The sequence below is a fragment of the Saccopteryx bilineata genome, chromosome 2, assembly GCF_036850765.1.
Source record: "Saccopteryx bilineata isolate mSacBil1 chromosome 2, mSacBil1_pri_phased_curated, whole genome shotgun sequence".
NCBI classification, from domain to species: domain Eukaryota; kingdom Metazoa; phylum Chordata; class Mammalia; order Chiroptera; family Emballonuridae; genus Saccopteryx; species Saccopteryx bilineata.
In genome coordinates this window covers 307,355,894-307,369,976 of record NC_089491.1, presented here as the reverse complement: position 1 = coordinate 307,369,976, position 14,083 = coordinate 307,355,894, and positions in this window count along the sequence as shown.

The following is a 14,083-nucleotide window of genomic DNA, read 5'->3' as shown; positions in this document are numbered from 1 at the left end:
AATGGAATTTGGGGTCTGATGAAAAGAGCAGTGGTCTGGCAATGGACAACATCACCTTGGGGAAAAGGGAAAGGGAGAGTGATTGACAAAGGAGCACAGGGGTGGGGGGTGGGCATTATTCTGTTCCTTCGTGGTAGTTATGTGGGTATTGCTTTGCATTTTTATGTATGTACGTTACCATATTTTATAATAAAAAATATAAAGAATAAGCACCATAGCTTAAGAGTCAGAATATTTTAATTTAGTCTTGGCTCTTCCACTCTTTGTCATGAAATCATAGGATATCATAGGATAATCAGTTTATGCTCTGTAGTCCTCACTTTCCACATCTCTATATTGGGGTGAACAAAACTTTAAACTCTTAGGCTAGTTGTGAGGATTGAGTGAAAGCTTGGATGTTGATGCACTGTAAACCATAAAGCATAATCCACATGTAAAATATTACATTTTGGGGGGAGAGCCAGAGAAAGGCGGAGATCAGCAAGAGCGTTGCGGCTGCATTTACAAACCAGGCCAGCCAAGGAGAGGTAGCAGCTATTCTCTGGGTTTTGGGGGAGGTGGGAGACATGAATTTTTTTTAAAGCTGCTGGAACAAATTACCACAAACTAGGTGGTTTAAAACAACAGCAATGTATTCTCCCACAGTTCCAGAGGCTAGAAGTCCTAAATCAAGGTATTGGCAGGGCCACACTTCCTCTGAATGCAGGGAAGATTGCTTCCTTGCTTCTTGCTACCTTCTAGTGGCTCCCAGAAACCCTCGGTATTTCTTGGCTTGTAGCTGCATCACTCCCCTCTCTGCCTCTGTCTTTACATGGCCTTCTACTTTGTCTCTGTATCTAAATTCCTTCTCTCTTTTTTAATAAGGAAATAAATCATTGGATTTATGGCCTACTCTAGTCTAATATGTCTATTTTAATTTCATTATATCTGCAAAGACCCTATTTTCAAATAAAGTTACATTCACAGGTACCAGGGCTTAGGACTTCAAACATATATTTTGGGGACATATAATTCAACTTACTACAGTGAAATTCTGACTGGAAATACTGACTCTGGCCCCACTTCTACAATTTTGTGATCCTGGTACTGGCTTTTCCAGCCTGGAGGAGAAAGTAAATAGGAAATTAGACACTGTTAAATGCCTATAATGAAAGGGAAGGGCACTGTGAGGTTGGTGATGTCACGGAAGCTGAGAAAGAGCATGAAAGTGACCCACTCCCACTGTGGGAAACACAAGTACTGATGGAGTGCATGTTAACCCTTTTGGGATTCAACTGCAGCACCCGTCAAAGCCTTATGATTTCATAAAGTACCAGAGGATTGATTTCTGGTCCCAAGATGAACCAAAGGATAGGAAAATAAAAACATAAACTGTAGTTGAAACCGAAAACAGGACTTGCATTACCTTGTGGAAATGATTAAGAGCGCTAGGTCTATGAGACAGGATACACAGCTGTGTAATTCCCTCTGTGCAGTGGCAGGTTCAGCACAGAGCACTGCTTTGGTCATGTGATGTGACCCATGAAGTACAGGACAAATTGAAACCTCCACTCTATCTGCATTTATAGAGGGCGACAGCTCCAGCCCAAAAGTGCCCTGACTAGTTTATGATATAAGTTCCCATCTTGGTTTTAATGTTGCTGTTAGATGTTTTTGAGTGGTTGGCTTGTCCATGTGTCTTTCTTAGAGAGACCCCCAGAGACCATCTGGTGAGTGTTCAGGACAGCCCACCTTTCAAGCACCTTCTAAATGTAAAACACTGTGCTAGGGATGCAGACAAAGGATTGGTTTTCCCACTCCAAGGAATTGGCCATATTTCCAGGAGATACTCTCTTCCGAATTCACTGGCCACCTCCTTCCCAGAGGTCCAGCTCCCCAGCAGTGGGGGACTGATCTTCTTTATCCCCATCAACTTCCTGGGGCCACAGCCACAGCTGCCAGCAGCTCTGGTCACAACTCCAGGTGCAGGAGAAAGGAAAAAAGCTGTGGTGTTTGCTCATCAAACAACTTTGAATAGAACCTTTCAGAAGTGCCTCTGGCTAGCTCAGTAGAAACTGCTGCCACATATAGCAGCAGTCTTGAGAAGTTGTCTATTCCAGGCTTTTCCGTTCAGTAGACTGGTCCCTAGAGATGACTAAAGATGTCCAGTGTTCGTTCCCCACCGCTTAGGCTGCACTGGATGTGCCCAAAGGAGCCACAGTGGAAATCAGTCTTCTGGAAGTAAGTACCCTCAGATCAACGACTGCCAAATCTGAATCTGAATCTGTCTCGCACTCATCTGGTATCCAGACTTTTATGTGCATCAGAATCACCGGGAGGGTAGTCAAAACACAGGTTGCAGAATCCCTAATCCAGTCAGTCTGGGGTAGAGAGAGAGAGAGAATTTGCATTAATAAGAAGTTCCCAGGAGTCCAGTCCAAGACTGTCTAGGAAGACCCTAAATTCACCTCTTCTCATTAATACATTAAATCTACACTGACAGACAGAGCAATTCCCCTGACGAAGAATTAAGGGCTGACTGAACAGTTTCTGCACAAATGAGAGAGAGAGAGAGAGATCTCACAGAAATGAATAAGACAGATGGAGACACGGTACTATGGGAACCCCACCCCAATACATCTCCCTGCAGTAAAGAGGGAGCACTGAGGAGCCTGTACGCAGGCCTGCCTGACCTGCACCACAGCGAAAACGCAGTGATTTAAAAGGTACTATTAGTCTGTTTTATATCCCATCTATGTACTCTAAATTGATCAATATCATCACATTAAATTTATTTTCTAAATTTAAAAAAAAAAGGGGGCATCTACACTGTACAAGAAGGAAATTCATTTACTAACCCTAAAGCATCTACTGAATGGGAGGAGAACTCTCTCTGATCTCAGAGGCACTCGAGAGCACCATTTGCTGCGCTCCCCTTCCGCCTTGGACTCACAGGCAGGATCATAATCCAGGTGCTCTAGCAAGCTGGCCAAGGCCAGTGCACATAAGACCCCAGACACACACCAGACCTGCAGCTTGCTCCTCGGATTCATTGCAGCCTGCACACTCTCCAACCACAGCCCCCCAGAACCAGTGTACAGCGGGGGGTGGAGGTGGGCTTCAACCACTTGCACCAGTTTGGCAGAACTGATGCCTAATTTTTTGTTCAGTTTGGTGAACTGGTTGTTAAAATGGCACTTGTAATGAGGGTTCTCTCTAAGGTGAGCACCTGGGCAGCTGCCCAATGTGAAAATCACAAGTATACATTCTAAAGCAGGGGTCGGGAAACTTTTTGGCTGAGAGAGCCATGAACGCCACATATTTTAAAATGTAATTCCATGAGAGCCATACAACGACCCATGTACATTACTCATTATCCAATAAAAATTTGGAGTTGTCCCGGAGGACAACTGTGATTGGCTCCAGCCACCCACAGCCATGAACATGAGTGATAGGAAATGAATGGATTGTAATACATGAGAATGTTTTATATTTTTAACATTATTATTATTTTTTTATTAAAGATTTGTCTGTAAGCCAGATGCAGCCATCAAAAGAGCCACAACTGGCTCGCGAGCCATAGGTTCCTGACCCCTGTTCTAAAGGAATGGGATTCTAAAGTGAAAAGGTTAAGGATGGTTAAGGATAAATCACATAGCTGATGATGCTCAGATAAAAGCAAAGGAAATTGCAGGTGAGGACAGCAATCAAGAAGCAATATGGGAATATCTTAAATAAGTTTTATTGTTTTTTTCAGGTATTATTTAATATTTTTTATTAATAATTTAAAACTCTTATAATCTAGTTTTGTGTACCTCTTTTATTGTTCTTATTTAAGTATTAAATGCATGAAATAATAAACTATCATTTAGTATATTTTCTTTTTTTTTTTTTTTTTTTATAAATTTTTATTAATGGTAATGGGATGACATTAATAAATCAGGGTACATATATTCGAAGAAAACATGTCTAGGTTATTTTGTCATCAAATTATTTTGCAAACCCCTCGCCCAAAGTCAGATTGTCCTCCGTCACCCTCTATCTAGTTCTCTGTGCCCCTCCCCCTAACTCTCTCCCTCCCTCCCTCCCATGTCCTCCCTCCCCCCCACCCTTGGTAACCACCACACTCTTGTCCATGTCTCTTAGTCTCATTTTTATGTTCCACCAATGTATGGAATCATGTAGTTCTTGTTTTTTACTGATTTACTTATTTCACTCCTTATAATGTTATCAAGATCCCACCATTTTGCTGTAAATGATCCGATGTCATCATTTCTTATGGCTGAGTAGTATTCCATAGTGTATATGTGCCACATCTTCTTTATCCAGTCTTCTATTGAAGGGCTTTTTGGTTGTTTCCATGTCTTGGCCACTGTGAACAGTGCTGCAATGAACATGGGGCTACATGTGTCTTCACGTATCAATGTTTCTGAGGTTTTGGGGTATATACCCAGTAGAGGGATTGCTGGGTCATAAGGTAGTTCTATTTGTAGTTTTTTGAGGAACCACCATACTTTCCTCCATAATGGTTGTACTACTTTACAGTCCCACCAACAGTGTATGAGGGTTCCTTTTTCTCCACAGCCTCTCCAACATTTGCTATTACCCGTCTTGTTGATAATAGCTAATCTAACAGGAGTGAGGTGGTATCTCATTGTAGTTTTGATTTGCATTTCTCTAATAACTAATGAAGCTGAGCATCTTTTCATATATCTGTTGGCCATTTGTATCTCTTCCTGGGAGAAGTGTCTGTTCATGTCCTCTTCCCATTTTTTTATTGGATTGTTTGTTTGTTTGTTGTTGAGTTTTATGAGTTCTTTGTAAATTTTGGATATTAGGCCCTTATCTGAGCTGTCGTTTGAAAATATCAGTTCCCATATAGTTGGCTGTCTGTTTATTTTGATATCAGCTTCTCTTGCTGAGCAAAAACTTTTAATTCTGATGTAGTCCCATTCATTTATCTTTGCCTTCACTTCTCTTGCCATTGGAGTCAAGTTCATAAAATGCTCTTTAAAACCCAGGTCCATGATTTTAGTACCTATGTCTTCTTCAATGTACTTTATTGTTTCAGGTCTTATATTTAGGTCTTTGATCCATTTTGAATTAATTTTAGTACACGGGGACAGGCTGTAGTCGAGTTTCATTCTTTTGCATGTGGCTTTCCAGTTTTCCCAGCACCATTTGTTGAAGAGGCTTTCTTTTCTCCATTGTGTGTTGTTGGCCCCTTTATCAAAGATTATTTGACCATATATATGTGGTTTTATTTCTGGGCTTTCTATTCTGTTCCATTGGTCTGAGTGTCTATTTTTTTGCCAATACCATGCTGTTTTGATTATCGTGGCCCTATAATATAGTTTAAAGTCAGGTATTGTAATGCCCCCAGCTTCATTCTTTTTCCTTAGGATTGTTTTGGCTATTCGGGGTTTTTTATAGTTCCATATAAATCTGATGATTTTTTGTTCCATTTCTTTAAAAAATCTCATAGGGATTTTGATGGGAATTGCATTAAATTTGTATATTGCTTTGGGTAATATGGCCATTTTGATTATATTTATTCTTCCTATCCAAGAACAAGGAATATTTTTCCATCTCATTGTATCTTTTTCGATTTCCCTTAACAATGCTTTGTAATTTTCATTATATAGGTCCTTTACGTTCTTTGTTATGTTTATTCCTAGGTATTTTATTTTTTTTGTTGCAATCGTGAAGGGGATTATTTTTTTGAGTTCGTTTTCTAATAATTCATTGTTGGCATATAGAAAGGCTATGGACTTTTGTATGTTAATTTTGTATCCTGCGACCTTACTGTATTGGTTTATTGTTTCTAATAATCTTTTTGTGGAGTCCTTCGGGTTTTCGATGTATAGGATCATATCATCAGCAAAAAGTGATAGCTTTACTTCTTCTTTTCCGATATGAATGCCTTTTATTTCTTTGTCTTGTCTGATTGCTCTGGCCAGAACTTCTAGCACCACGTTGAATAAGAGTGGAGAGAGTGGACAACCCTGTCTTGTTCCTGATTTAAGGTAGAAAGTCCTCAGTTTTATGCCATTTAATAGGATGTTGGCTGATGGTTTATCATATATGGCCTTTATCATGTTGAGATATTTTCCTTCTATACCCATTTTGTTGAGAGTCTTAAACATAAAATTGTGTTGTATTTTATCAAAAGCCTTTTCTGCATCTATTGATAAGATCATGTGGTTTTTGTTCTTTGTTTTGTTGATATGGTGTATTACGTTAACCGTTTTGCGTATGTTGAACCATCCTTGAGATTCTGGGATGAATCCCACTTGATCATGATGTATTATTTTTTTAATATGTTGTTGTATTCGGTTTGCCAGTATTTTGTTTAGTATTTTAGCATCTGTATTCATTAGAGATATTGGTCTGTAGTTTTCTTTCTTTGTGCCATCCTTGCCAGGTTTTGGTATGAGGGTTATGTTGGCCTCATAAAATGTGTTTGGAAGTATTGCTTCTTCTTCAATTTTTTGGAAGACTTTGAGTAGAATAGGAACCAAGTCTTCTTTGAATGTTTGATAGAATTCACTAGTATAACCGTCTGGGCCTGGACTTTTATTTTTGGGGAGATTTTTAATAGTTTTTTCTATTTCCTCCCTGCTGATTGGTCTGTTTAGGCTTTCTGCTTCTTCATGACTCAGTCTAGGAAGGTTGTATTGTTCTAGGAATTTATCCATTTCTTCTAGATTGTTGTATTTGGTGGCATATAATTTTTCATAGTATTCTACAATAATTCTTTGTATATCTATGATGTCTGTGGTGATCTCTCCTCTTTCATTTTGGATTTTATTTATTTGAGTCCTGTGCCTTTTTTCCTTGGTGAGTCTTGCCAAGGGTTTGTCAATTTTGTTGATCTTTTCAAAGAACCAGCTCCTTGTTTTATTGATTTTTTCTATAGTTTTTCTGTTCTCTATTTCATTTATTTCTGCTCTGATTTTTATTATCTCCTTTCTTCGGCTGGTTTTGGGTTGTCTTTGTTCTTCTTTTTCTAGTTCCTTAAGGTGTGAAGTTAAGTGGTTTACTTCGGCTCTCTCTTGTTTGTTCATATAGGCCTGAAGTGATATGAACTTTCCTCTTATTACTGCTTTTGCTGCATCCCAGAGATTCTGATATGTCGTATTTTCATTTTCATTTGTCTGTATGTATCTTTTGATTTCTGCGCTTATTTCTTCTTTGACCCATTCATTTTTTAGAAGTATGTTTTTTAGTTTCCACATTTTTGTGGGTTTTTCCCCCTCTTTTTTGCAGTTGAATTCTAGTTTCAAGGCTTTATGATCAGAAAATATGCTTGGTACAATTTCAATTTTTCTAAATTTGCTGATATTGTCTTTGTGGCCCAACATATGGTCAATTCTTGAGAATGTTCCATGTACACTAGAGAAAAATGTATACTCTATGTCGCTTTGGGATGAAGTGTCCTGTAGATGTCTATCATATCCAGGTGTTCTAGTATTTCGTTTAAGGCCACTATATCTTTATTGATTCTCTGTTTGGATGACCGATCTAGAGCCGTCAGCGGTGTATTGAGGTCTCCAAGTATGATTGTATTTTTGTTAGTTTTTGTTTTAAGGTCAATAAGTAGCTGTCTTATATATTTTGGTGCTCCTTGGTTTGGTGCATATATATTAAGGATTGTTATGTCTTCTTGATTCAACTTCCCCTTAATCATTATGAAATGACCATTTTTGTCTCTGAGTATTTTTTCTGTCTTGTAGTCAGCATTATTAGATATGAGTATTGCTACGCCTGCTTTTTTTTTGGGTGTTGTTTGCTTGGAGTATTGTTTTCCAGCCTTTCACTTTGAATTTGTTTTTATCCTTGTTGCTTAGATGTGTTTCTTGTAGGCAGCATATAGTTGGATTTTCTTTTTTAATCCATTCTGCTACTGTGTCTTTTTATTGGTAAGTTTAATCCATTTACATTTAGTGTAATTATTGACACTTGTGTGTTCCCTACTGCCATTTTATAAATTGCTTTCTGTTAGTTTTGTATCTAGTTTGATTCTTCTCTTTTGTTTTTCTATCATTTGTTTTTGTTTGTTTGTGTTCCATACTTCTTTCCTCTGTTGCTACCTTTTTTAAGTCAAGTGTTTTTGTGGTGGTTTTTTTAAGGGTGGTTACCATTAAGTAATGAAAAGGGTACCTACCATATTCATTGTAGTACCCTATCTTATAAGTATTTCTGCACTTCATCATCCTTTGCTACTGTTAATCTCCATCCTCTCCCCCCTTTTTTTCCTTTGTTGTCACAGTTTAAGTTTGGTTTTATTGTGTTCTTGGTGGAGCTGTTACTTGTGGTGTTGTTTTCTTTTGTTCTTTGAATCTGGTTGGAAAACCCCCTTTAGTATTTCCTGGAGTGGGGGCTTTCTGTTGATAAATTCTCTCATCTTTTCTGTATTTCTGAATGTTTTTATATCTCCTTCATACTTGAAGGATAGCTTTGATGGGTATAGTATTCTTGGCTGAAAGTTCCTCTCTTTCAGGGCTTTAAATATTGGGCTCCACTCTCTTCTAGCTTGTAGAGTTTCTGCTGAGAAATCTGATGATAATCTAATAGGCCTTCCTTTATATGTTGTATTCTTCTTTTCCCTGGCTGCCTTGAGAATTTTTTCTTTGTCATTGGTTTGTGTCATCTTTATTATGATGTGCCTTGGAGTAGGTTTGTTGGGGTTAAGAAAACTTGGTGTTCTGTTTGCTTCTTGAATTTGAGGCTTTAGTTCCTTCCACAGGCTTGGGAAGTTCTCGTCTATTATTTGTTTGAGTATATTCTCCATTCCATTTTCTTTCTCTTCTCCCTCTGATATACCTATTATTCTTATGTTATTCTTTCTGATGGAGTCAGACAATTCCTGTAGGGCTTTCTCGTTTTTTATTATTTTTGAGTCTCTTTCTTCTTCTCTCTGTTGTGCCTCAAGTTGTTTGTCTTCTATTTCACTAATCCTATCTTCAATCTGGGCTGTTCTGTTAGCTAAGCTTGTTACCTCATTTTTCAGCTCGTGAATTGAGTTTTTCATTTCTGTTTGATTTGTTTTTATAGTTTCAATTTCCTTGGTAATATATTCTTTGTGTTCATTGAGTTGTTTTCTGATCTCCCTATATTGCCTTTCTGTGTTTTCTTGTATATCTCTGAGTATTTTTAAGATTTCTATTTTAAATTCTCTGTCATTTAGCTCCAAGGCTTCCAATATGTTAAGTCTTTTCTCCATAGATTTTTCCACATCTATTTGTGTTACCTCTCTTTCTTTTGTATCCATAATATTCGATTTCCTCTTTCTTATCGGCATCTGAGGGTGGTCTTATTGATAGCACTAATTAGAATTAATAAAGAGTAAAAAGTAAAAAAAAAAAAAAAAAAAAAAAAAAGGTAAAACACCCCACAAAAAAAAAACAGTAATAATTTATTATTTCCCCCTTTTTTTCTCTCTTCTCTTTCCCTCCTCTCCCCTCCTCAGGGAAATATCGTGCCTATAATGGAGGGCCTGATTTGGGGTGAAGAGTTCAAGGGGCAAAAAAAGGGAGTAGGGACCTACTAAATGCAAAAAAAAAAAAAAAAAAAGGAAGAAAATCTTAGACAAGCATAAGATGATTTGCTTGTAAGTGATGGTCAACTAAGAGATATAATGAGAGGGATAAGAGGGAACCAGAAAAAAGGACCAAAAAAGAATAATAAAGAAGAAAAAATAAAAATAATAAATAAAAATCTGTTGTATTAAGTGGAGCAAAGACTAAATACAATGGAGACCTTGGGTTGGGAGGACCCAAAATGCCACAAAAATAAACAAACAAGAAAAAAAATAAAAACAAAAGCAAAAAAGAGAAATAAAGCCAAAAAAAAGCCTTGAGTCTCAAATTAACTAATTTGTTCGTGATTGAGGATTATATAGGAGGAAAGTAAAATGAGAAAAGAAAAAACAAATAGAAAGGAAAAAATAAGAAAAAGAGAAAAACGAAGGAAGAAATAAAATCGGAAGAGAAAAAAACAAAATAAAGCAAGACAAAAAAAACAAAAAACAAAAGAGGAGAGAGTGAGAGTTAAGTGTTTTGGAGTATAACCTTAAAGGAGGGTGAGGATGAAGAAGAAAAATAAAATGCAACACTCATGGGTAGTGTAGTTCAAGAAAGGGGAAGCATAAGATGGGCAGAGAATAGAAGGACCGAGGTGGAGGAAATAAAGGCAAAAAGATAGAAGAAACAAACAACAACAACAACAACAAAAAATTAGTGGATCAAGTTGTAAAGTCTGTGGGTTTTTCTTGATTTTGAGAGGTTAACTTCTTCCTTTTTCTTTTCTCTCCCTCTTCCTGGTCGGTGACTCTGTATCCCAGGCTCTGCCCCTGTGTCACTCTTAGGTAGGGATTTGCAGTTGATGGGATTCTATGGCAATGTCATATAATTGGCTTTAGTCTTGCTGGAAGTAAAGGCTTGTTGGCGTTTGCAGGGTCCAACGATGAGAGAGTTTGCTTTCCTGGATTCTCTCTCCTAGTCCCCCCTTTCTGAATTAGCATCCTGGTGATCCAGCTATAAGGCTGCAACTGCTTCTGCCACAGGCGCACTTCCTTGCGGTTTGAAAGAACATCCCTGTGGTCGATTCCTCCACACCCTCGTCTCTCAGATTCAAGTGATAACAGTCCTTTCGCTATCAGTTTGTGTGGAACTCCGGAATGCTCCGAGGATAAATTTTTCTGTTTCTAGTTGATAAATTTGTTGTGATTTAGGGGAGAGCTGTCGGACGCGCTGCTCACGGCGCCATTTCCGTGACGTCACTCCAGTATATTTTCTTATACTTAAAATGGTCATTATGGCTGAGAACTGGTTATTAAATTCTTTGAATCCACCTAGAAGTGTAGTTTGCCTCTGGAATTCTCCTTGACCTGAATTTCTTTCAACTACATCTCCAACCAATCTTCCAAGGTAGTTCTGACATGGCTTGTTCCTAGGACTCCCAGACTGAGCCTGCTCCAACTATAGCTTCAACCAGCCTACCAGGGTGGTCCTCACAAGGCTTTCCCCCAGAACTCTCCTGGGCCTGCACCTGCTCTATCTCCAACCAGCCTGCCAAGATGGCCCCAGTGTGACTTGCCCTGGATTTCCCCATTCCAGCTTCAGCTCCAGCTGACTTGCCAAAGACACCCAGCACATGCAGTCTACAAAGGGGAAGCTCTTACATGACTCCACTCCTTTGATACTGGGAGAGATTGCTCATTTGCTTAACTCATAGAAACAAATACAGAGGTAGCCAAAATGAGGAAACAAAGAAATATGTTCCAAATGAAAGAACAGGACAAAAACCTGGAAAAAACTAAATGAAACAGAAATAAGCAATCTACCAGATAAAGTAACTATAAAGGCATTCAACAAACTCAGAAGAAGAATAAACTCAGTGAGAATTTTAACAAAGAGAACATTTTTAAAAAGTAGAATTGATGGGTCATAAAGCACTTTCATTTTTATTTTTTTGAGGAGCTTCCATACTGTTTTTTTTTTTCTCTCCCCCCACCATACTGTTTTTTTTTAGTGGTGCACCAATCTGCATGTCCACCAACAGTGCTCAAAGGGTTTCCTTTCCCCCACACACTCGTCAACATTTGTTATTTGTTGATTTATTGATGAAAGCCATTCTGACAGGCATGAGGTGATACCTTATTGTGCTTTTAATTTGTATTTCCCAGATGATTAGTGATGTTGAGCATCTTTTCATGTATCTAGTGGAGAATTATACCCAGACATTAATTCTAAAGAAGAAACCAAAAACACTAATTTGAAAGAATATATGCACAATATATTCATTGCTATGATTTTTTTTTTTGCATTTCAGTGTTATTTACAATAGCCAGGATATGGAAGCAACACAAGTGCCTATCAATAGATGAGTGGATAAAAAAATTGTAGTACAGCTATATAATGAAATATTATTTAGCCATAAAAAAGAATGAAAATCTTTTTTTTTTTTTTTTTGTATTTTTCTGAAGTTGGACATGGGGAGGCAGTCAGACAGACTCCCACATGCACCCAACCGGGATCCACCTGGCATGCCCACCAGGGGGCGATGCTCCACCCATCTGGGCCATTGCTCTGCTGCATCCAGAGCCATTCTAACACCTGAGGCAGAGGCCACAGAGCCATCCTCAGCGCCCGGGCCATCTTTGCTCCAATGGAGCCTTGGCTGCGGGAGGGGAAGAGAGAGACAGAGAAGAAGGAGAAGGGGAGGGGTGGAGAAGCAGATGGGCACTTCTCCTGTGCACCCTGGCCAGGAATCGAACCTGGGGCTCCTGCATGCCAGGCTGACACTCTACCACTGAGCAAACCGGCCAGGGCTAGAATGAAATCTTACCATTTGCAACAGCAAAGATGAACCTAGAGCCATGATGGCTAACCTTTTAATAAAAACTGCCCACTTTTGCAGTGCTGGTCAACCTGGTCCCTCCTGCCCACTAGTGAGCGGTCCAGCTTTTATGGTGGGCCAATCATGGTGCTGTTTTGTTGCTCTGCTACCGCCCACCGTGAAAGCTGGAACGTCCACTAGTGGGATGGAGGGACCAGGTTGACCAGCACTGCAAAAGTGAGCAGTTTTTATAAAAAGGTTCGCCATCACGGACCTAGGGGGTATTATGCTTAGTGAGATAAATAAGTCAGAGGAAGACAAATGCCATATAATTTCACTTATATGTGGAATCTAAAGAACAAAACAAACAAATAAAATAGACTCATAGATACAGAGGAACAAACTGATGGTTGCCAGAGGGAAAGGGGGTTGGGGGACTGAGTGAAAAAGCTTAAGGAATTAAAATTTACATTTGGGTAGTTACAAAATAGTCATGAAGATGTAAAGTACAGCATAGGGAATATAGTTAATTATATTGTAATAATTATGTATGGTGCCAGGCAGTACTTGAAATATTGAGGAGAATGAGAGGACACTTTTTTTTTAGCAAGCAAGAGAGAGACACACACACACACACACATACACAGAGACAGACAGATGGGACAGACAGAAAAAGAGAGAGATGAGAAGCATCAACTCATAGTTGTGGCACTTTATTTGTTCATTGTTTGCTTTCTTCTGTGTGACTTGACCAGGAGGCTTCAACCAAATCAGTGACCCTTTGCTCAAGCCAGGAACTTGGCCTCAAGCCAGTGACCATGGGGTCATGTCTATAATCCCACACTCAAACTGGTGACCCCACACTCAATCTGGTGAGCCCTAGCTCAAGCTGGCAACCTCGAGGTTTCAAATCTAGGTCCTCAGCATCCCAGGCCCGATGCTTTATCCACTGTGCCACCACCTGGTCAGGCTGAGAAGAACACTTTCTAAAGTATATGATGTCTAACCACTGTGTGGTACACTTGAAATTAATATAAAATAATATTGACACCTGAACAGGCGTTTCACATAAGCCTGCAACAGGTTTCCTGTCAAGAGGCCCAGAACCATCACACCCAGTGGTCAGTTTCAGACACCACCAGAGCAGGATTCAATTAGCTTCACAAGCAGCATATCCAAAGAGAGATCTCATCAGGCACCAAACCCAACTGAGATGAACTCTGCTTTCTGTGGTCAGTACCTATACTGCAGCTTGCACTCTTTCATCAAGGTAGAGCCTCACAGTCAGCTAGTCTGAGGGTCAATCTGACGCACAATGACCAATAGCAAACAAGTCTCAATTACAACAGGAGGGCCTACATAACCCACACAAGGGTCATTCTTGAAACACCCAACTTAGGTGATCAAGGAGACTACAACACTGAACACAACAACACCTACTACAAAACACCACCCCATGAAGACTTTGAATTATAGCAGATCTATATAATACATAGAAACAAGTACAAAAAGGCAGGCAAAATGGAAAGAAAAAGAATTCCTAAATGACAGAAGAGGAGAAATCTCCAGAAAGAGAGCTAAATGAAGTGGAGATAAGCAATTTATTAGATACAGAGTTCAAAGTAATGGTTATATGAATGCTCAAGGAACAAAGTGAGAACTTCAACAAAGAGATAGTAAGCAAAGAAAAGAACATAGAAACCATAAAAGAGAACCACTCAGATCTGACCAGGCGGTGGCGCAGTGGATAGAGCATCAGGCT